The sequence below is a fragment of the Stenella coeruleoalba genome (assembly GCF_951394435.1).
Source record: "Stenella coeruleoalba genome assembly, chromosome: 1".
NCBI lineage: Eukaryota > Metazoa > Chordata > Mammalia > Artiodactyla > Delphinidae > Stenella > Stenella coeruleoalba.
In genome coordinates this window covers 36,988,698-37,013,795 of record NC_137169.1, presented here as the reverse complement: position 1 = coordinate 37,013,795, position 25,098 = coordinate 36,988,698, and the positions used below count along the sequence as shown (strand labels likewise).

Below are 25,098 nucleotides of genomic sequence, written 5' to 3'. Positions count from 1 at the left end.
AACATTTCTAAGGAAACATTGCCTAGCACAACAACATGAAGATTTATTCCTATGTTTTCTTCTATGAGTTTTATAGTTTTAGCTCTTCTACTTCTGTGTTCCATTTTGAGTTGATTTTTGTATATGGTATCAGAAATGTCTTCAACTTCATTCTTTTGCATGTCACTATCCAGTTGTCCCAGCATAATTTGTTTAAATGACTATTCTTTCCCCAGTGAATGGTCTTGGCACTCTTGTTGCAAGTTAATTGAAAATTAATTAAATTTATTTCTGGACTCTCAGTTCTGTTCCATCGATCTATATGTGTGTCCTTATGTCAATATCACACTCTTTTGATTTGTATTGCTCTGTAGTAAGTTTTGAAATTGGAAAGTGTGAAATTGGAAAGTGTGAGTTTTGAACTTTGTTCTTTTATTTCTTTCTTTTCCCAGCTTTACTGAGATAATTGACATAACATTATACAAGTTTAAGGTATACGATGTGATGATTTGATACATGTATATATTGTGAAGTGTTTACCACAGTAAGGTTAGTTAACACATCCTTCACCTCACATAATTACCATTTTGTTGCTTTTATGGTGAGAATGTTAAAGCCCTTTCTCACAGCAACTTTCTTTCTTTTTTTTACATCTTTATTGGAGTATAATTGCTTTACAATGATGTGTTAGTTTCTGCTTTATAACAAAGTGAATCAGCTATACATACACATATATCCCCATATCCCCTCCCTCTTGCGTTTCCCTCTCACCCTCCCTATCCCACCACTCCAGGTGGTCACAAAGCACTGAGCTCATCTCCCTGTGCTATGTGGCTGCTTCCCACTAGCTATCTGTTTTACATTTGGTAGTGTATATATGTCCATGCCACTCTCTCACTTCGTCCCAGCTTACCCTTCCCCCTACCTGTGTCCTCAAGTCCATTCTCTACGTCTGTGTAGAGAATGTCCTGCCCCTAGGTTCCTCATGTCCTTTTTTTTTTTTTTTTAGGATTCCATATATATGTGTTAGCGTATGGTATTTTTCTCTTTCTGACTTACTTCACTCTGTATGACAGACTCTAGGTCCATCCACCTCACTATAAATAACTCAATTTTGTTTCTTTTTATGACTAATATTCAGTCATAAATATGTAATATTCATAATACTCATAAATATGAGTAATATGTACAATATTCTATTGTATATATGTGCCACATCTTCTTTATCCATTCTTTCTCCAATTGATGGACAATTAGGTTGCTTCCATGTCCTGGCTATTGTAAATAGAGCTGCAATGAACATTGTGGTACGTGCAACTTTCAAGTATATAGTACAGTATTGTTAACTATAGTCATCATGCTGCACATTAGATTCCTGGAACTTACTCACCTTATAACTGAAAGTTTGACTAACATATCCCCTTTTCCCCCACCACTCAGCCCTTGGCAACCACCATTCTATTCTCTGTTTCTATGAGTTTGATGTTTTTAGATTCCACATATAAATGAGATCATACAGTATTTGTCTTTTTCTGTCTGACTTATTTCACTTAGCATAATGCCCTCAAGGTCCATCCATGTTGTCACAAATGGCAGGATTTCCTTCTTTTTTATGACTGAATAATACACATACACAGACACATACACACACACACCCCCCACATTTTCCTTGTCTGTTCATCCCTTGATGGACACTTAGGTTGTTTCCATGTCTTGGCTATTATAAATAATGCTGCAGTAAACATGGGAGTGCTGATATCTCTTCGAGATAGTGATTTCACTCCTTTAAATATGTACCCAGAAGTGGGATTGCTGGATCATATGGTAGTTCAGATTTTAATTTTTTGAGGAACTTTCATATTGTTTTCCCATAGTGGCTATACCAGTTTACATTCCTGCCAACAGTGCACCATGGTTCCCTTTTCTCCACATCCTGGACAGCATTTGTTATCTCTTCTTTTGATAATAGCCATTCTAACAGGTGGGAGGTGATATCTCATTGTGGTTTTGATTTGCATTTCCCTGATGACATTGAACACCTTTTCATGTACTTGTTGGCCATTTATATGTCTTCTTTAGAAAAATGTTTATTCGAGTCCTCCACCCATTTTTTAATCAGACTGTATTTTTGCTATTGAGTTGTATTAGTTCCTTACACATTTTGGATATTAACCCCTTATCCAATATATGGTTTACAAATATTTTCTCCCATTCCATAGTTTTCCTTTTCATTTTGTTGATTATTTCTTTAGCTATACAGAAGGTTTTTAGTTTGGTGTAGTCCCACTTGTTTATTTTTGCTTTTGTTGCTTGTGCTTTTGGTGTCATATCCAAAAAATCATTGCCAAGACTCAGGTCAAGGAGCCTTTCCCCTATATTTTCTTCTAGGAGTTTTACAGTTTTAGGTCTTAAGTTTAATTCTTTTTTTTTTAATTAAAAAAATTTTATTTTTTTATTTATTTTTGGCTGCGATGGGTCTTCATTGCTGTGCGTGGGCTTTCTCTAGTTGCGGCAAGCAGGGGCTACTCTTTGTTGTGGTGTGCTGGCTTCTCATTGTGGTGGCTCCTTTTGTTGCAGAGCACGGGCTCTAGGCACGCAGGCTTCAGTAGTTGTGGCACATGGGCTCAGTAGTTGTGGCTCCCAGGCTCTAGAGCACAGGCTCAGTAGTTGTGGTGCACAGGTTTAGTTGCTCTGCGGCATATGGGATCTTCCTGGACCAGGGCTCGAACCCGTGTCCCCTGCATTGGCAGGCAGATTCTTAAGTTTAATTCTTTTTGAGTTAATTTTTGTGAGTGGTATAAGATAGGGGTTCAGTTTTTCTTTTGCATGTGGATACCCAGTTTTCCCAACACCATTTATTGAAGAAACTATCAGTAAATATAAACGATTTTTCCCATTGAGTTTTCTTGGCTCCCTTGTCAGATATCAATATTAGTTGACCATATATGCATGGGTTTTTGATTTTCTGGGCTTTTGATTTCCATTGGTCTGTAGGTCTGTTTTTATGCCACTACCATATTGTTTTGATTACTGTTGTTCTTCTTTTTCAAGATTGTTTTGGCTATTCTGGTTCCCTTGAGTTTCTGTACGAATTTTAGGATCAGCTTGTCAATTTTTGCAAAAAAGCCAGCTGCGATTTTGATAGGGATTGCATTGAATTTGTAGGTTAATTTGTACAAATCAGTATCGCCATTTGTATTAGTTTTCTATTGCTGCTGTAACAAGCACCACGAACTTGGTGGCTTAAAACAACACATATTTAATATCTTATAGTTCTGGTAGTCAGAAATCTGAAATGGGTCTTTCTGGGCAAAACTCAAGTTGTTGGCAGAGCTTTGTTCCATCTGGAGGTTCTAGGGGAAAATCTCTTTCCATGCCTTTTTCCCGCTTCTAGAAGCCACATCTACATTTTGTGTCTCATGGCTCCTTCCTCCATTTTCATAGCCTATCACTCCAACCTCTGCTTCCATTGTCACATTTTCTCTCTCTGACTTTAAGCCCCTTGCCTCCCTCTTTTTTAAAAAATTAATTAATTAATTAATTTTTGGCTGCGTTGGGTCTTTGTTGCTGCATGTGGGCTTTGTCTAGTTGCGGTGAGCGGGGATACTCTTCATTGCAGTGTGCATGCTTCTCATTGTGGTGGCTTCTCTTGTTGCAGAGCATGGGCTCCAGGGCCTGCAGGCTTCAGTAGTTGCAGCCAGTGGGCTCAGTAGTTGTGGCTCATGGGCTCTAGGGCATGCAGGCTTCAGTAGTTACGGCACATGGGCTCAGCAGTTGCGGCTTACCGGCTCTAGAGAGCAGGCTCAGTAGTTGTGATGCATGGGCTTAGTTGCTCCTTGGCATGTGGGATCTTGCTGGACCAGGGCTGAAACCTGTGTCCCCTGCATTGACAGGTGGATTCTTAACCACTGTGCCACCAGGTCCCCTTGCCCTCCCTCTTATAAAGAACCCTGTGATTACATTGGGCTCATTCATATAATCCAGGGAATCTCTATATCACAAGAACCTTGATTTAATTACATCTGCAAAGTCTCTTTTGCCAAGTTCAGAGAATCAGGATGAGGACTTTCTTTTGGGGGGGGCATTATTTTGTCTATCATACCATTTTAACAATATCTTGGGGTATTTTCCTATTTATTACATCCTCTTTAATTTCTTTCAACAATATTTTGTAGTTTTCTAAGTACAAATTGTCTACTTGCTTGGTTGATACTCCTAAGCATTTATATACTATCATAAATGTAATTGTTTTCTGAATTTCATTTCCAGACAGTTCATTTCTACTGTATTTAAATACAATTGATTTTCATATATCGATCTTGTACCTCTTTGTTGAACTCATTTATTAGTTCTGTCAATAGAGATAATTTTTCTTCTTCCTTTCCAATCTGGAACCTGTGGTCCCTATTTTTGCAAGTCACAAAACTCAGTGTTGTTTGTGCCATAGAATGTACTGGACTAAGGGAGATTTCCTGCTTTTCATTGAACTTGGAAAGGCTTTTTAATGTGCGATTAAATTATGTTATTAGAGAATGCAATCCTAGGGAAGCAAGAGTGAAAGTAAAGGGAGTGAGACAGGAAATGAGGGAGAAGTAATATAAAGGTGTGTATAGAGCCGGTTACCATTTGGTATCAAGTGGCAACTGATTGCTCAATCTCCCTGAATTGCCTTATAGAAAAGGGATGGAGAATATCCTCTGGCTCCCATTTCGCATTTAACAAGTTCAGAACTGGGAAATATTTTGCTATTAAAGGTATATTTTGCATATCCTTCTCTAACTTTAACCATTATTGATTTTACAGTTTGGGTTGTAGGGACTGTAGGATTATAGGAATTTCGCTATTGCTGTTGCTGTTCTGCATAGCCTCCAAACTTAAATACCTTAAATTCCCTGGGTATGTGATGTGGTTTTTTTCAGTTACAAGATGAGAAAAAGGGATTGGCCATAGTTCATAGCCTTGTTATAATCTGTGACAACACTTAATGGCTGGAAGCATAAAATAAAGTAAGAACAAAGATTAAGTACATTTAAGAAAAACGTTTTTTTCTTTTTCGGTATCATATTCTTTTTTCTTTCCTATTATTTTTCTGTACTATTTATTTTCTATTTTCAAGGTAGGTTTTGGGAGCATAAGGAGTCGTAGTATAGCAAAATAGCTAATTGTAAGATATAATAAAATACTTGCTCTTCCTCTTTCCTCTTCTCTCTAGTCTCTGAACCCTTAACCTTTTCTCTCTTCTGCCTTACTTTCCTGAAAAATTCAGTCCAAACCTTCGTGAAGTAAGAGAGAAAAGGAAGTTAGACAGGGAAAGAGGGAACGAAGCAGCACCAAGTGGCAGCAGCCTAAAAGGGAGTGTTAGAGCCCAGCAACTTAGATGGCCCATAGATTATTTGGGAATCCAAAAACGTCAGACTCATAGAACCGGAGAGTAGAATGGTGGTTGCCAGGGGCTAGGGAGTGAGGGAGCAGGGAGATGTTGGTCAAGGGGTACAAACTTTCAGTTGTAAGATGAATAAGTTTTAAGGATCTAATATATAGCATAATGATTATAGTTAATAATACTGTATTGTATACTGGAATTTGCTAAGAGAGTAGATCTTAAGTGTCCTTACCATACATACACATACACACACAGACACAAATGGTACTATGTGAAGTGATGGATATGTTAATTAACTTGATTGTGGTAAGCATTTCACGATGTATATGTATATTAGATCATCACATTGTATAACTTAAAAAATCGTGTTGTACAACCTAAATATATGCAATTTTTATTTGTCAATCATACTTCAATGAAGTTGGAAAAATTTAGAAAATATTCCCCCTTCCAAAAAATTATTTGAATTGTACTTGCACCTATTTTGCAAGTTTGAGATTATTTCAAAATAAAAGGAATATATAATGATATTTAATCTCATATGAACTTTATTTAATAATGAGTGCTTCCATATTACCTATTTACTTTGAGCTGTTTAAGAGAATATTTTTTGTTTCTTAGCTTAACATTAAAGTTAAAGTTATTTGGATAATTGAGTCATTTTTAATATTTTAGTTTTTTTTGAAGACCACAGAAAAAAGCAATTGCCTTTTTTTCTATGTTTGGGAAATAAATCTACCTGTAGAAAAATAGGAAAAAAACAAAAACAAACAAACAGAACAGCAGAAGGTGACAGTAGGAAATGTACCAGAAAAAGAAAGAGATTATCACATTTACTGTAAATGAGGTAAATTTTTGAAATGAAAAAGTGTACTTTTCAGTTTCCTGGGCATTGGGGATGTTGAATTGTAGTTAGATGCATAAACCCTAAGGGGCTAATATGCATAAAAGTCATAGGCAAGGTATAGCTGCCTCCAAGAGCAAAGTATATAATGCTTGACCCTTAGTAACTTCTCAGTTCTTTCTCTCTCATTTCTCAAACTACAGGACAATTAAATATACCCTGATAATATAGGCAAGTAGTAAACTGGGTAGAGGTGTTTGATATTTAAAATAATCCAAATATTACTAATATTACCAAGCCACCTGCCACTAAAAAAAATAATTCTAACCAACAATGGAACAAAACTGTCCACATTTTCACACAATTCCACCCTTCAAAAATATAAAGAAAAGTACATGGTTTTAGCTATTTAATATAAATAAGAAAAATCTTGTTTCCTTTGGCATCTTTAGAAAGTAACTAAACTACAACAAAAGGAGGTGATTGTATAAAGAAATTTATACTGAAGCAAACATATAGGGGAAAAACCCAGCAACTTGTGTTTAGTATGCAATAAAATCAACTACAAGAGTTTATTGTTCACTAGGAAAGCCTTACAAGTTTTTGGAAGAACCGCCACATCTTAACATTACAATATATTTAATAATGGTTCTTTTATTGCTTCTAAGATTATTGAGAAGTCAAATGAAGTTATGCTGAATTTATGGTTCAAAACTATTTTCCAAACACTTCACCATTATAATTTAGGATAAGTAACGCTTGAAGAAAGCAAGCCTTTTATAATATGACTTTCAATATATAGCCTTACTTTAATTCATTCTGATTCCATTACATTTTTGTTATTTTTCCATTGGCCCTGAATATTTAATAAGAACTGTGTTTCTATGTATAGAACAGCCTACACAAATCCATTTCACCCTTCATAAAATGGTCACATTAGTGTTTGAGCTTGCAAAACTAATAATTTTCAAACTTTGAACTTAGAATGAAATGCTTAGAAAGTCTGACTATGTACAAGAGAGGTAAAGTTTTCAATTCTCATATTATCAGAAACATCATAAAGAAAGCTAGATTTATAACACACTTCTATTCCTATGTGCATTTGAAGTATGTAGAGTAAAATACCAACACAGCTTTCATGTATCAATAGGGGGAAATGCAAGCAAGAGTGACTTTTAAAGGATCCAGGGGGCTTCCCTGGTGGCGCAGTGGTTGTGGGTCTGCCTGCCGATGCAGGGGACATGGGTTCGTGCCCCGGTCCAGGAAGATCCCACATGCCGCGGAGCGGCTGGGCCTGTGAGCCATGGCCGCTGGGCCTGCGCGTCCGGAGCCTGTGCTCCGCAACGGGAGAGGCCACAACAGTGAGAGGCCCACGTACCGCAAAAAAAAAAACAACAAAAAAAACTGCAGAGAGTTGTACCTAAGAAGTTAGGTACAAGCATGCAAGTAAATTCACAGCCACAGAGGATCCATGTTAAAAACAGTTAAGGTAGCTGTGATGCAACACCAATAATTTGAATGGCCCTGACACACTCAAAATACTATCTTAATTATTCAATGAAATCCTGAAGCAAACTCTTGCTAGTCTTGGTACACTGCTAAACACTAAAGTAACATGTTCTTTCCATGGTTTCAGCTTAGCTCAAAGAATTTTTACACTATTAAATAAGAAAAAAAAGTATTTCCCCTTTTTAAATTTACAGACGTTTAGTTAGCTTTATTTACAGAGCAGGGATTTTTTTCAGTCTCCAGTGGTGCCTAGAAAACATCATTAGGCAAGAATGCCAGTTTAAAAGAAATCTACGCAGAATCCTAAAAATAACAGATGTTGATGCTCCTCAAGAATGGGCAAGCTTGACTATATCAGCAGCTCTATGTCTCAGTTACTACTCAGAAGCAATTCTGTTGCAGTCTCTACATCTCATGATTCTGAAGACAAGGCCACTATTACTGCATTCCTGTCAAAGCCCATAGCACATAGATTTTCTATTTTTTTGGTGTATTCTGGACTAGAAACTGGTGCTCCAGCATACACATGTGCCCAAAGTCGAGGTGTCTATTTGAACATTTCGGAATTTTGTTTGTACTGATTTGCTACTACTGCATCTTGTGGATCATCTGGTTCTGCAGCTGCCAGTAGTGCTTGCAATGACAATAATACCGTGCGGAGAGTCATTGCTGCTGCTCATTGATCTTTCAGGATATCCAAACAAATAGCCCCTGTGATGGAACTAATATTAGGATGCCATATTTTAGTGATAAACCGGATCTTAGGGGGATTAATTGGATATGTTTCAGGTATTTTAATCGCTAGTTGATATCTTCCTCCTTCATATGGTGTGTCTGGAGGTCCTGCTATTTCTCCTCTTAATTCTGTAAAATTCTCATCTACAAGATCTACTTTAATTTGATTTTTGCTCATAAAGATCCTGATTTGATTAAAAGGATGTTAATATCAACAGCTCTCTGTGGTTGATGAGGGACCGTTGCCTAATTTGTCATCTTTGTACATTTCTTCTCAATTCTTGTAGAAGAGCAAGGGGATAGGATTAGGACTGCCTCTGTTCCCGACAAATATTAATGGACTGTAAGCTCTTATCCCCATAATCATACCCTTGATTTTGTCGTCACCTAAACCTGCAGCTTCTCCAAACTCCAAGTTTCTCAGATTTCCAACCTCCATGGATTAAATAAATTCACTTTGGTACTCCAAACCCAGTTATTAGCTGGCTTCATCAAAACCAATATTTTAGTTTTATTTTATGTTCATTTTAAAGGTTAAATTATCAATAGTACAAACATGTATAACTCATCATTTATTTTATTTATTAATTTTTAAAAATTTATTTATGGGCTTCCCTGGTGGCGCAGTGGTTGAGAGTCCGCCTGCCGATGCAGGGGACACGGGTTCGTGCCCCGGTCCGGGAGGATCCCACATGCCGAGGAGTGGCTGGGCCTGTGAGCCATGGCCGCTGACCCTGTGCGTCTGGAGCCTGTGCTCTGCAATGGGAGAGGCCACAACAGTGAGAGGCCCGCATACCGCAAAAAAAAAAAAAAAAAAAAAAAAAAAAAATTATTTATTTATTTGGTTGTGCTGGGTCTTAGTTGCAGCTCACCGGCTCCCTTGGTGGCAGCATGTGGGTTCCTTAGTTGCAGCAGGTGGTCTCCTTAGTTGCGGCTCACAGGCTCCGTAGTTGTGGTATGCATGTAGGATCTAGTTCCCTGACCAGGGATCGAACCCGGGCCCCCTCCATTGGGAGCACGGAGTCTTAACCACTGTCCCACCAGGGAAGTCCCTCATCATCATTTATTTTAAATGATACTTGGTTATTATTCAAATGATAAGCTAAAGTTTTGAGTTTTTAAAAAATTATGTCTTTCTTGGTTGTATGAACTTACAGTCTTATGATTTTTAAAGCTTTGTAAATATTGTTAATTAGTATACCAATAATATATAACTTATTTTGCATAACAGTGGCAACAATAATAGTAATAACTAATACATATATAGTGAACATTTACTATTGCTAGCTTTGTGCTAAGTGTTTAACATGTTTTAACTTATTTCATTCTTACAATAATCTTTTTGAGGTGTGTATTTTATTATTCCAATTTTACAGATGAAGACATGATTCCCACATAAGAATTTATCCAAGGTCACACAACTAGTTAAGTGGCAGAGCTGAGGTTAGAACTAAGGCAGTCTGGTACCTGTGTCCAAAATCTTAATCATTATGCTATATTCAATTATGCATAGTGAAAAATAAAATGAATAACTTAAGTCCAAAATAGTGATTGAGAAGGGCAAAACAAATCAATTAAGTGAAAACATTATATACTGAAATTATTTTTCCTTTCCTGTCCATAAATAAGAAAATTCAGACATAAATTTTATATATAGACTATGACAAATCTTTATTGCTTTTAATAACACCCATTCTTGCCTTATACATTATATCACATCTTTAATGCATAGACTTAAAAAAAAACTAGCTGCTGCTGTACTAGAACAATAAATCTATTGTTGAGCCTAGTATATTAAATTAATATATCATGGATCTATTATATATTCCTTTTTTGTTTTTAATTTATTTTTTCCATATTGGGTCTTCGTTGCTGCGCGAGGGCCTTCTCTAGTTGCAGCGAGCAGGGGCTACCCTTTGCTGCAGTGCGTGTGCTTCTCACTGCAGTGCGTGTGCTTCTCACTGCAGCGCATGTGCTTCTCACTGCAGCGGCCTCTCCCATTGCAGATCATAGGCTCCAGGCACGCAGGCCTCAGTAGTTGCGGCACGCAGGCCCAGCAGCTGTGACTCGCGCGCTCTAGAGCGCAGGCTGAGTAGTTGTGGCGCACGGGCTTCATTGCTCCGTGTCATGTGGGATCTTCCCGGATCAGGGCTTGAACCCATGTCCACTGCATTGGCAGGCAGATTCTTAACCACTGCCCCACCAGGGAAGTCCCTCTTTTTTTTAAAAAAAATTATTTATTTATTTGGCTGCCCCGGGTCTTAGTTGCGGCACATGGGAATTTTGTTGCCATGTGCAGGATCTTTTTAGTTGCAACATGTGGGATCTAGTTCCTTGACCAGGGATTGAACCCAGTCCCCTGCATTGGGAGCTCAGAGTCTTAGCCACTGGACCACCAGGGAAGTCCCCCTATTATGTATTCTTACAAGATTAACTTTTTCTCCAGTAGTATAAAATGGTTGAAATTAGTGATAGTTATAATTTTTTTTTTGCGGTACGCGGGCCTCTCACTGTTGTGGCCTCTCCCGTTGCGGAGCACAGGCTCTGAACGCGCAGGCTCAGCGGCCACGGCTCACGGGCCCAGCTGCTCCGCGGCATGTGGGATCTTCCCGGACTGGGGCACGAACCCGTGTCCCCTGCATCGGCAGGCGGACTCTCAACCACTGCGCCACCAGGGAAGCCCGATAGTTATAATTTAAATGAAGGAAATAATTCACTTTGCAGTACAGATAGAAAAACAGGGCTTCCCTGGTGGCGCAGTGGTTAAGAATCCGCCTGAGAATTCAGGGTGCACATGTTTGAGCCCTGGTCTGGGAAGATCCCACATGCTGCGGAGCAACTAAGCCCGTGCACCACAACTACTAAGCCTGCGCTCCAGGGCCCGTGAGCGGCATATACTGAGCCCACGTGCTGCAACTACTGAAGCCCACGTGCCTAGAGCCCGTGCTTGGCAACAAGAGAAGCCACTGCAATGAGAAGCCCATGCACCACAGCAAAGAGTAGACTCTGCTCGCCGCAACTAGAGAAAGCCCGTGCGCAGCAATGAAGACCCAATGCAGCCAAAATAAATAAATAAATAAATAAATTTAAAAAGAAAGAAAGAAAAACAGGTGACTTCATAAATGGGGAATATAATGTTGATTTTCTTCACCTTATTTTTAATTGTCTTTATGATTTACCAGTAGCAATTTAGTTTCAATTTTCATTACATTATGGAATTTGTTAGAAAGCAGTAGAAGGAAGAAAAGAGGCCGAACATTTAGAAGTATTACTGATGAGTGGTTTATAAAACTCATTTTAAGAGTGATTTACGGGAATTCCCTTGTGGTCCAGTGGTTAGGACTCTGTGCTTTCACTGCCAGGGCCTGGGTTCGATCCCTGGTTGGGGAACTAAGATCCTGCAAGCTTCACGGCCCAGCCAAAAAAAAAGAGTGATTTATATGATGGTTGTAATCTAAATATGCAGTTCATTTGCTAACTGCTCCAAACCCTGTGATCCTAGAGGTTCTGGGAAGATCATAAGGACATGCTGTGGGAGAAAAAAGTGTGCAACAATCTTCGTAGCTCCTTTTATGGCAGAATATTTTCTCCCAGAGTTAAGCTGCAGGAGGTAATATATCTGAAGTGCTTGTTGAAGTATAAAGTTCTGTATTGATATTAGTTGTGACTTGTCTAAGGTCATGTGTGGTATATTTGCTACAGAACTGTAAGTTAGAAATTTTTTCAGTTGTCTGCAAAGTAAAATATATCATATTTTTAAAGAACATATTCATTTTAGCTCACTCCACTAAGAATATATTTGTAGTACTAATTTGGCACTGGGTTCTTCAGTTATTATAATGTTGCTTTTAATGAACATATATGCTATTTATTACAGCTGAGGTTGGCATTTTATCTCCTTTTTTGGGCAGATTAATTTTTTTGAGAGGAAAGTACAACTATTAATATTCACTCAACAAGTATGGTCAAAATAAAGTGTAGGGTAGCCCCCAGACAGAATCCTGTTTGTTCATTTTTTTTTTTTTTTTTTTTTTTGCGGTATGCGGGCCTCTCACTGTTGTGGCCCCTCCCGTTGCGGAGCACAGGCTCCGGATGCGCAGGCTCAGCGGCCATGGCTCACGGGCCCAGCTGCTCCGCGGCATGTGGGATCTTCCCAGACCCGGGCACGACCCCGTGTCCCCTGCATTGGCAGGCGGACTCTCAACCACTGCGCCACCAGGGAAGCCCTGTTTGTTCATTTTTACAACCCTTTGGGTTACATTTTGGATTTAGCATTGAATGCATCATCTTTCCTTTAATTTGAACATTACATCTGTGTACACACCTGTAAGCATTCTTATAATATGAAAAGCTGTCCCCCTGCATTTTTGGATATTATGAATTTGGGCAGATTTTAAAAAGAATTTTTAGGCTGAAAAATTCATATAATGAAATTTATGTTTCTTTAAAGCAGCAGTTGAGTGTAAAAGGTAAACGCTTACTTGAACAGCCTCATTTAAATATCTTTTACCTTTTTTGTGTTATAAAAACAACTGTAATTCCTAATTTGTAAAAATTTTCTTAAAATAATTTGCTAAGCAGTTGGTTAAATTTCTTTGAAAGTATATTTGTTGAATTATTCATAATTAACTAAAACTGGTTACAGTGATATAATGTTCCATACAGCATATAATATTCCTCACCATTTTTCTTGATAGTATTGGTTAATGTTCACTCTCAGGAAGCCCCTTAGATCATGCTTTATCTCCTTTGTACTTTTGTGATCCTTATGGGGTTATGGAATATAATAATATGACCTTCTATCTTATAAAAATAGACTGAACTATTTCTGAAAGAAGTGTAATAGCAGAGCTGCAGCAAGAGAGGCTTTCACAGGGTTGATAGGCTGTGAAACTGTTGAATGGACTTTGGTTTCAAAGACATCTGTTTTAAATTAATCTTGGTCAGATACATGCCATTGTAGACAATTCAAATGCAATTGACTTTCTGACCTTAGAACAAAGAAATACCATACAATAATTTTTTTCAGTATAAAATTAATTTTTTTGAGTCTTAGTTGCTGTAGTATAGTACTGGAGCTCACTGAAAAGACAATGGAGGAGGGTATTTGACATTTTATTGATTTTTTAAGGAAAGATTGATTTTAGGGAATTGAAAATGTGTGTGGAGGAACGTAGGCCATTCAGGAAGCCAACATGTAGAAGTTGTTCCATTGGCAGCATTTTTCAATAACAGTTAATTGTTTGAATAAATCCTTGTGTTGAAATTTCTTAGTTCTACACAATGTTCTTTGTTGTTTTTTTTTTTGGCTGCACTGGGTCTTCATTTCTGCACTCGGACTTTGTCTAGCTGTGGTGAATGGGGGCTACTCTTCATTGCAGTGCACAGGCTTCTCATCGTGGTGGCTTTTCTTGTTGCTGAGCACGGGCTCTAGGCACGTGGGCTTCAGTAGTTGCAACCCATGGGCTCAGTAGTTTTGGCTCACGGACTCTAGAGTGCAGTCTCAGTAGTTGTGGCGCATGGGCTTAGTTGCTCCGCGGCATGTGGGATCTTCCCGGACCAGGGCTTGAACCTGTGTTCCCTGCATTGGCAGGCGGATTCTTTTATTTTTATTTTTTTTAACATCTTTATTGGAGTATAATTGCTTTACAATGGTGTGTAAGTTTCTGCTTTATAACAAACTGAATCAGCCATACATATACATATATCCCCATATCTCCTCCCCCTTGTGTCTCCCTTCCATCCTCCGTATCCTACCCCTCTAGGTGGTCACAAAGCACCGAGCTGACCTCCCTATGCTATGCAGGTGCTTCCCACTAGCTATCTATTTTACATTTGGTAGTGTATATATGTCCATGTCACTCTCTTACTTCGTCCCAGCTTACCCTTACCCCTCCCCGTGTCCTCAAGTCCATTCTCTACGTCTGAGTCTTTATTCCCTTCTTGCCCCTAGGTCCCTCATGACCTTTTTTTTTTTTTTAGATTCCATATATATGTGTTAGCATATGGTGTTCTTTCTTTCTGACTTCACTCTGTATGACAGACTCTAGCTCCATCCACCTCACTAAGATAACACAATTTCGAGTCTTTTTGTGGCTGAGTAATATTCCATTGTATATACGTGCCACATCTTTTTTTGCGGGGTGGGTGCATGTATCTTTTATTTTTTTATTTTAATTTAATTTTATTTTAAACATCTTTAATGCAGTATAATTGCTTTTCAATGGTATGTTAGTTTCTGCTTTACAACAAAGTGAATCAGTTATACATATACATATGTCCCCATATCTCCTCCTTCTTGCGTCTCCCTCCCTCCTACCCTCCCTATCCCACCCCTCTAGGTGGTCACAAAGCACCGAACTAATCTCCCTTTGCTATACGGCCGCTTCCCACTAGGTATCTATTTTACGTTTGGTAGTGTATATATGTCCATGCCACTCTTTCACTTTTTTTTTTTTTTTTTTGCGGTATGTGGGCCTCTCACTGCTGTGGCCTCTCCCGTTGTGGAGCACAGGCTCCGGATACGCAGGCTCAGCGGCCATGGCTCATGGGCCCAGACACTCCGCGGCATGTGGGATCTTCCCGGACTGGGGCACGAACCCGTGTCCCCTGCATCGGCAGGCGGACGCTCAACCATTGCGCCACCAGGGAAGCCCTCACTCTCTCACTTTGTCCCAGCTTACCCTTCCACCTCCCCGTATCTGCAAGTCCATTCTCTAGTAGGTCTGTGTCTTTATTCCCATCTTGCCCCTAAGTTCTTCATGACCACTTTTTTTTTTTAGATTCCATATATATGTGTTAGCATATGGTGTTTGTTCTTCTCTTTCTGACTTACATCACTCTGTATGACAGACTCTAGGTGCATCCACCTCACTACAAATAACTCAATTTCGTTTCCTTTTATGGCTGAGTAATATTCAATGGTATATATGTGCCATATCTTCTTTATCCATTCATCTGTTGATGGACATTGAGGTTGCTTCCATGTCCTGGCTATTGTAAATAGAGCTTCAATGAGCATTTTGGTACATGACTCTTTTTGAATTATGGTTTTCTCAGGGTATATGCCCAGTAGTGGGATTGCTGGGTCATATGGTAGTTATATTTTTAGTTTTTTAAGGAAACTCCATACTGTTCTCCATAGTGGCTGTATCAGTTTACATTCCCACCAACAATACAAGAGGGTTCCCTTTTCTCCACACCCTCTCTAGCATTTATTGTTTGTAGATTTTTTGATGATGGCCATTCTGACTGGTGTGATGTGATACCTCATTGTAGGTTTTTTTTTTTTTTTTTTTGGCGGTACACAGGCCTCTCACTGTTGTGGCCTCTCCCATTGTGGAGCACAGGCTCCGGACGCGCAGGCTCAGCGGCCATGGCTCACGGGCCCAGCCGCTCCGCGGCATGGGTGATCTTCCCGGACCAGGGCACGAACTGGTGTCCCCTGCATTGGCAGGCGGACTCTCAACCACTGCGCCACCAGGGAAGCCCTCTCATTGTAGTTTTGATTTGCATTTCTCTAATGATTAGTGATGTTGAGCATTCTTTCATGTGCTTGTTGGCAATCTGTATATCTTCTTTGGAGAAATGTCTATTTAGGTCTTCTGCCCATTTTTGGATTGGGTTGTTTTTTTTTTTGATATTGAACTGCATGAGCTGCTTGTAAAGTTTGGAGATTAATCTTTCTCAGTTGCTTCATTTGCAAATATTTTCTCCCATTCTGAGGGTTGTCTTTTTGTCTTATGTTTTCCTTTGCTGTGCAAAAGCTTTTAAGTTTCATTAGGTCCCATTTGTTTATTTTTGTTTTTATTTCCATTTTTCTAGGAGGTGAGTCAAAAAGGATCTTGCTGTGATTTATGTCATAGAGCGTTCTGCCTATGTTTTCCTCTAAGAGTTTGATAGTGTCTGGCCTTACATTTAGGTCTTTAATCCATTTTGAGTTTATTTTTGTGTATGGTGTTAGGGAGTGTTGTAATTTCATTCTTTTACATGTAGCTGTCCAGTTTTCTCCGCACCACTTATTGAAGAGGCTGTCTTTTCTCCAGTGTATATTCTTGCCTCCTTTATCAAAGATAAGGTGACCATATGTGCGTGGGTTTATCTCTGGGTTTTCTATCCTGTTCCACTGATCTATATTTCTGTTTTTGTGCCAGTACCATACTATCTTGATTAATGTAGCTTTGTAGTATAGTCTGACGCCCTGGAGCCTGATTCCTCCCGCTCCATTTTTCTTTCTCAAGATTGCTTTGGCTATTTGGGGTCTTATCTGTTCCCATGCAAATTGTGAAATTTTTCGTTCTAGTTCTGTGAAAATTGCCTTTGGTAGTTTGATAGGGATTGCATTGAATCTGTAGATTGCTTCGGGTAGTATAGTCATTTTCACAATGTTGATTCTTCTAAGCCAGGAACATGGTATATCTCTCCATCTCTTTGTATCATCATTAATTTCTTTCATCAGTATCTTCTCGTTTTCTGCATACAGGTCTTTTGTCTCCCTAGGTAGGTTTATTCCTAGGTGTTTTATTCTTTTTGTTGCAATGGTAAATGTGAGTGTTTCCTTAATTTCTCTTTCAGATTTTTTCATCATTACTGTATAGGAATGCGAGAGATTTCTGTGCATTAATGGTGTATCCTGCTACTTTACCAAATTCATTGATTAGCTCTAGTAGTTTTCTGATAGCATCTGCAGGATTCTCTATGTATAGTATCATGTCATCTGCAAAGAGTGACAGCTTTACTTCATCTTTTCCAATTTGGATTCTTTTTATTTCTTTTTCTTCTCTGATTGCTGTGGCTAAAACTATGTTGAATAATAGTGGTGAGAGTGGACAACCTTGTCTCGTTCCTGATCTTAGTGGAAATGGTTTCAGTTTTTCACCATTGAGAACGATGTTGGCTGTGGGTTTGTCATAAATGGGCTCTATTATGTTGAGGTAAATTGCCTCTGTGCCTACTTTCTGGAGGGTTTTTATCATAAATGGGTGTTGATTTGTGTCAGAAGCTTTTTCTACATCTATTGGGATGATCTTATGGTTTTTATCCTTCAGTTAATATGGTTTATCACATTGATTGATTTGCGTATTTTGAAAAATCCTTGCATTCCTGTAATAAACCCCACTTGATCATGGTGTATGATCCTTTTAATGTGCTGTTGGATTCTGTTTGCTAGTATTTTGTTGAGGATTTTGCATCTATGTTCATTAGTGATATTGACCTATAGTTTTCTTTCTTTGTGACATCTTTGTCTGGTTTTTGTATCAGGGTGATGATGGCCTCATAGAATGAGTTTGGGAGTGTTCCTCCCTCTGCTATAATTTGGAAGAGTTTGAGAAGGAAAGGTATTAGCTCTCCTCTAAATGTTTGATAGAATTTGCCTGTGAAGCCATCTGGTCCTGGGCTTTTGTTTGTTGGAAGATTTTTAATCACGGTCTCAATTTCAGTGCTTGTGATTGGTCTGTTTATATTTCCTATTTCTTCCTGATTCAGTCTTGGAAGGTTGTTCATTTCTAAGAATTTGTCCATTTCTTCTAGGTTGACCATTTTGTTGGCATATAGTTGCTTGTAATAGTCTCTCATGATCTTTTGTATTTCTGCAGTGTCAGTTGTTACTTCTGTTTCATTTCTAATTCTATTGATTTGAGTCTTTTCCCTTTTTTCTTCTTGATGAGTCTGGCTAATGGTTTATCAATTTTGTTTATCTTCTCAAAGAACCAGCTTTTAGTTTTATTGATCTTTGCTATCATTTCCTTTATTTCTTTTTCATTTATTTCTGATCTGACCTTTATGATTTCTTTCCTTCTGCTAACTTTGGGGTTTTTTTGTTCTTCTTTCTCTAATTGCTTTAGTTGTAAGTTTAGGTTGTTTAGTTGAGATGTTTCTTGTTTTTTGAGGTAGGATTGTATTGCTATAGACTTCCCTCTAAGAACTGCTTTTGCTGCATCCCATAGGTTTTGGGTCGTTGTGTTTTCATTGTCATTTGTTTCTAGGTAGTTTTTGATTTCCTCTTTGATTTGTTCAGTGATCTCTTGGTTATTAAGTAGTGTATTGTTTAACCTCCATATGTTTGGATTTTGTCCAGATTTTTTCCTGTAATTGATATCTAGTCTCATAGCATTGTGATCAGAAAGATATTTGACATGATTTCAACTTGCTTGAATTTACCAAGGTTTGCTTTGTGACCCAAGATATGATCTATCCTGGAGAATGTTCCTGAGCACTTGAGAAGAAAGTGTATTCCCTTGTTTTTGGATGGAATGTCGTATAAATATCAATTAAGTCCATCTTGTTTAATGTATCGTTTAAAGCTTGTGTCTCCTTATTTATTTTCATTTTGGATGATGTGTACATTGGTGAAAGTGGGGTGTTAAAGTCCTCTACTATGATTGTGTTACTGTTGATTTCCCCTTTCATGGCTGTTAGCATTTGCCTTATGTATTGAGGTACTCCTTTGTTGGGTGCATAAATATTTACAATTTTTATATCTTCTTCTTGGATTGATCCCTTGATCGTTATGTAGTGTCCTTCTTTGTCTCTTGTAATAGTCTTTAGTTTAAAGTCTATTTTGCCTGATGTGAGAATTGCTACTCCAGCGTTCTTTTGATTTCTGTTTGTATGGAATAACTTTTTCCATTCCCTCACTTTCAGTCTGTATGTTTCCCTAGGTCTGAAGTGGGTCTCTTGTAGACAGTATATATACGGGTCTTGTTTTTGTATCCCTTCAGCCAGTCTATGTCTTTTGGTTGGAGCATTTAATCCATTTACATAAGGTAATTATCAATATGTATGTTCCTATTACCATTTTCTTAATTGTTTTGGGTTTGTTATTGTAGGTCTTTTCCTTCTCTTATGTTTCCTGCATGGAGAAGTTCCTCTAGCATTTGTTGCAAAGCTGATTTGGTGGTGCTGAATTCTCTTAGCTTTTGCTTGTCTGTAAAGGTTTTAATTTCTCCATCAAATCTGAAAGAGATCCTTGCTGGGTAGAGTCATCTTGGTTGTAGGTTTTTCCCTTTCATCACTTTAAATATGTCTTGCCACTCCCTTCTGGCTTGCAGAGTTGTTGCTAAAAGATCAGCTGTTAATGGCAGGTGGATTCTTAACCACTGCGCCACCAGGAAATTGCCTACACACTGTTAAATGTGTCTTTTTTTTTTTAAAAAATGAATGTAGAGTGGATGTGAAATATATATGATCTGTGAAGAAAATGATTGCTGTATTATGAGATAAATGTAATTACTTTTCAATAATCATGTGACATAATGTAAGTGCAGTACTGTGCTATAAATATTGGCAATTCTCCAGTCACTTTTAACTTAATAAGAAATTATTTCAGGGACATTGAGTATATAACATGTCTTTTAAAAATTAAAACTGTCTTCTAATTTATGTAGTTACCTATTCTTAGGACTTAAATATTTACTTCCTAAATGTGATTTGGTATGTTTTTGAGTGAGGTGGGAGGGATTATGATTAATCCCTTTACTCTTGAGGATTCAAAAAGAATTATTTCTTAAAATAGCTTTGTTTTTTAAAAAATTACATACTAATTAATTACAAGAAAATATAAAAGTACAGCAAAAAAAGGTAAAAGTCATCTGAACATCCTTCCAGATAACTTTTCCAACAACAGAGCAAAATAAACAAATGAGACCTAATCAAACTTACAAGCTTTTGCACAGTAAAGGAAACCATAAACAAAATGAAAAGACAACCTGTGGGATGGGAAAAAGTATTTGCAAATGATGTGACTGACAAGGGCTTAACTTCCAAAATATGCAAATAGCTCATACAGCTCAATAACAGAAAAGCAAACAACCCAATCAAAAATGGGCAGAAGACCTAAATGGATATTTCTCCAAAGAAGACATAGAGATGGCCAATGACCACATGAAAAGATGCTCAAGAACGCTAATTATTAGAGAAATACAAATCAAAACTATAATGAGGTACCACCTCACACTGGTCAGAATGGCCATTATTACAAAGTCTACAAATAACAAATGCTGCAGAGGGCATGGAATAAAGGGTACCCTCCTATACTACTGTTAGGAATGTAAATTGGTACAGACATTCTGGAAAACAGTATGGAGGTTCCTCAAAAAACTAAAAATACAGTTACCATATGATCCAGCAATCCCAATCCTGTGCATATATCTAGAGAAGACTCTAATTCAAAAAGATACAAGTACCCCAAGTGTTCATAGCAGCACTATTTACAATAGCCAAGACATGGAAGCAACCTACATGTCCATCGACAGATGAATGGATAAAGAAGATGTGGCATACACACACACACACACACACACACACACACACACACACACACAATGGAATACTACTCAGCCATAAAAAGAATGAAATAGTGCCATTTGCAACTACTTGGGTGGACCTAGAGATTATCATACTAAGTGAAATAAGTCAGAAAGAGAAGGACAGATACCATGTGATATCACTTTTATGTGGAAACTAAGATAGGACACAAATGAACTTATCTGTGAAACAGAAACAGACTCACAGAAATAGAGAACAGGCTTGTGGTTGCCAAGGGGGAAATCAGGGGGAAGGGATAAATTAGGAGTATGGGATTAAAGATACAAACTACTATATGTAGGGACTTCCCTGGTGGTCCAGTGGTTAAGACTCTGTGCTCCCAGTGGAGGGGGCCCAGGTTCGATCCCTTTTCAGGGAACTAGGTCTCGCATGAGCAACTAAAGATCCTGTGTGCCGCAACGAAGATCCTGCACGCCACAAGGAAATCCCGCACACGGTAACGAAGATCCCGCGTGCCGCAGTAAGACCTGGCACAGCCCAATAAATATTAAAAAAACAAAAACAGCGCTTCCCTGGTGGCGCAGTGGTTGAGAGTCCGCCTGCCGATGCAGGGGATGCGGGTTCGTGGCCCGGTCCGGGAGGATCCCACATGCCGCGGAGCGGCTGGGCCCATGAGCCATGGCCGCTGAGCTTGCGTGTCCGGAGGCTGTGCTCCGCAACGGGCGAGGCCACAGCAGTGAGAGGCCCACGTACCGCAAAAAAAAAAACAAAACAAAAAAACAGAAAAACTACTATATGTAAAATAGATAACAAGGTCCTGCTGTATGGCACAGGGAACTATATTTAATATCCTGTAATATTCCATAATGGAAAAGAATATGAAAAAGAATACATATATGTGTATAACTCAATCACTTCACTATACACTAGAAAGTAACACAACATTATAAATCAACTCTACTTCAATTAAGAAAAAAACAATTGGATTAAAAAAAAATCCTATCAACAGTGAAAAAAAGAAATTTCAAATGTGTCACTAGCTCCTTGGTCTTGATTAAGTTACTTACTTTGTTTAGGCAACAACATCCTTGTCTGTAATATAGGGTCATAATACCTACCTCTTAGAATTGTTGTAAGGATATTTAATGAGAGGTTACTATATGCCCACCTCTGTGCTACATGCATTATCTCATTTCGAGGAGTAGAAGCATTCATTTCCTGGGGAAACAAATGTGGGAAGGACATTCCAAGCAGAAGGAACTAAATGTACAGCTTACAAGGTAAAAGAATGTGTGAAACAATGTGATGTTTTTGAGAAGTGATGACTATAGCACATGTGTAAAGGGAAAGCATAAGAGAGATGATGGGAATTGAAAGGAAATTTAACTTGAACCCAGATCATCAAGGGTCTGTCTTTCTAAGGAGTTTAGAATATATCCTGTAAAGCAGGTAGCACAAATTCAGTTGTTTATGGGGAGCCAGGCAGATAAGGTACTTGAATGAATTGAAGTGGATAAGGAGTGTGGTAAACTGGAAATCACAAATCACATATGCCCTGTCTTATCTAGGTGTCCTGTCCTCTGCTCCAGCACAGTTTTCTATGTGGAAATTTGGGCCTAGTGTTGCTGAATTTTCTGATTTTTTGAAGAGAAGTTACATATCTATATTTTTAATATGAAATCATATTTTCAAAGCACCTGTGTGTGTGTGGAAAAAAACCCTTCATCTTTTTTTTTTTTCTTTTTTTTTTGGCGGTACGCGGGCCTCTCACTGTTGTGACCTCTCCCATTGCGGAGCACAGGCTCTGGACGCGCAGGCTCAGCGGCGATGGCTCACGGGCCCAGCTGCTCTGCGGCATGTGGGATCCTCCCAGACCGGGGCATGAACCCGCATCCCCTGCATCGGCAGGCGGACTCTCAACCACTGCGCCACCAGGGAAGCCCCCTTCATCTTTATTTTTTACTCAATCTGTAGGCTATCAGTTTATGGCCTCTGCTGTAGATAGATGGGAAGCCATACAAGCTTTTTAATAACAAGGGTGGTGACATGGCCAGATTTGATCTTGAGATAGATCATTCTCGCCTCAGTGTGGAGAATGGATTGGTGAGAATAAAGAATGGACGTAGAAGGCTATTGTAATAGATAGAAAAAGTGAGAGAAGTGGCTAGTTTAAGGCAGTGGCATAGGGCTGGAAGTGGGAGTGGGAGATGAATTGAAGAGCTCACTTCAGTGCCGTGCTTCCCAATATTTTCATTTCCACAGACCATTGTGGATTTACTGTTTGGAAAGATTTATGTCTTGCAAGTAAGACATAATAAACAACAATAACATAGTAAACAACAATAACAAATAACTAATATTATTGATCACTTACTATGTGCTAAAAGTATTCTGTGCTAAGGGCTTTATACACTTACTTAAGCCTCATAGCAGTGATATAAGATAGATAATATTACCATCTCCATTTTACAAATGAAAGGAATGAGATTTAGAAGAGTTAACTTGCTTGACTAGTAAACCAAGGGGGCAGAATTTAGATCCAGAACCTGAAATTTTTTATAGAACAAATAAATATAGGAACAATAAAGCAAGTTCTGTACTGTATAATAACAATTATAGTAATTACTAGAACTGAATTAGCTTATTTATAGGAAGTTATTAGCACAACTTTTACATAAACATTATTATGTTGAAGTTTTTCTGTAAAAATGTTTTTTGGGTTAAACCTATTTTTATGTGAATTTCTGTAAGAGATGAGATACAACTAACTCTGGTGTAGATGGGATTTAGTACAATTGTATTTGCAATAGCATGTTATTTAAATTTTCCACATGCTGTAACAGATGACTTAGCACAACACAATTTGAAATTTTCACCTTATTCTTTTCAATTTTACCTCCAGATGAATTTCATTTGATTTAGCTACTTTTAGTTTCAGCCTTATTTTGAATATGTTACTGAACTAGAATAAAAGAAAGATATATTACTCTCTTCCCAGGAGCCCTAATTCTTTATGGTTTCCACTATTGCCATGATTTTTACCATTGTGAAAATTCAAATTTTTATAGAGTTTTACAGTGTAAGAATTGCAGTTCAGCTATTTAAGGCAGCAATTGCCATATTATCATAGAACTAAAATCAGAAAAGAATGGAACTAACATTTATTGAAAACGTTTTATATGCCAGATATGTCTAAATCCATTGTCTAAATCATCACAACAACCCTATAAAGGTAAGTGGTGTCTCTGTTTTACAGATGGAAAAAAATGCCCCTAAAGTTAAATACCTTGCTCAAATTCCCACAGCTAGTTATAGGTAAAGCCAGGATTTAAATCCAAATCTATCTGATTTCAAATAGAGAAGTTCTGTAGAATTACTTAAAAACTATAAGCAACTCAGTCCATAAATACTTGTCACCTGGGATAATATTTGCCAAACATATGTTGACTAAAGATTGGCATCGAGATATATAAAGAACTCTTGCAATTCAGTAATAAGACAAGCAACCCAATATAATATGGGCAAAAGATGTAAACAAACACATCACAAAGATTATGCTATAAAAATGGTTAATAAGCACAATAAAAAGCACTCAACATTATTAGTCATCAGGGAAGTGTAAATTAAAACCACAATGAGATAGTATTACTACATTCCCACCAGAATGGCTAAAATTAAAAAGCCAAATATGGGTAAGGATGTGGAGTAATCAGAAGTCTTACACATTATTTTTGGGAATATAAAATGGTATAACCATTTTGGACAATGGTCTACAGATACACCTACCCTATGATCAGAAATTCCACTCAAGTATTTACTCAAAATAAATGAAAGCACATTTCAAAAATGTCAACAAAGGGACTTCCCTGGTGGTCCAGTGGGTAAGACTCCGCACTACCAATGCAAGGAGCCTGGGTTTGATCCATGGTCGGGGAACTAGATCCCTCATGCATGCTGCAACTAAGAGTCCATATGCCCCAACTAAGAGTCTGTGTGCTGCAACTAAGAGTCTGCATGCTGCAACTAAAGATCCCACATGCAGCGATGAAGATCCTGCATGCCGCAACTAAGACCCGATGCAGCCAAAAAAAAAAAAAAAAAGATGTCAACAAAAACCATGTACAAGAATGTTCATGGCAGCTTTAGTTGTAATAGCCCCAAACTGGGAACAGCCTTGTTGTGCATGAACAGAAGGATGGCTAAATAAACTGTTATATTCATACAATGGACTACTACTCAGCAATAAAAAGGAGCAAACTGGGGGTGGGATGAACTGGGAGATTGGGATTGACATGTATACACTACTGTGTATAAAATAGATAACTAATGAGAATCTACTATATAGCACAGGGAACTCTGCTCAGTGCTCTGTGGTGACCTA

The 25,098-nt window shown here is 38.2% G+C and overlaps 1 protein-coding gene and 1 pseudogene across 2 annotated transcripts in view; one reads left to right on the top strand and one right to left on the bottom strand.

Annotated features, from left to right (window-relative positions):
• The window catches only part of ZSWIM5 (zinc finger SWIM-type containing 5), a 260,178-nt gene that overhangs the window by 24,661 nt on the left and 210,419 nt on the right, over positions 1 to 25,098 (top strand). The gene's annotated exons all lie outside the window — the stretch shown is intronic.
• Positions 8,086 to 9,486, bottom strand: LOC307192981 (ubiquitin-conjugating enzyme E2 K-like; annotated as a pseudogene). Its single transcript has one exon. The product of its transcript is annotated as a ubiquitin-conjugating enzyme E2 K-like (transcript).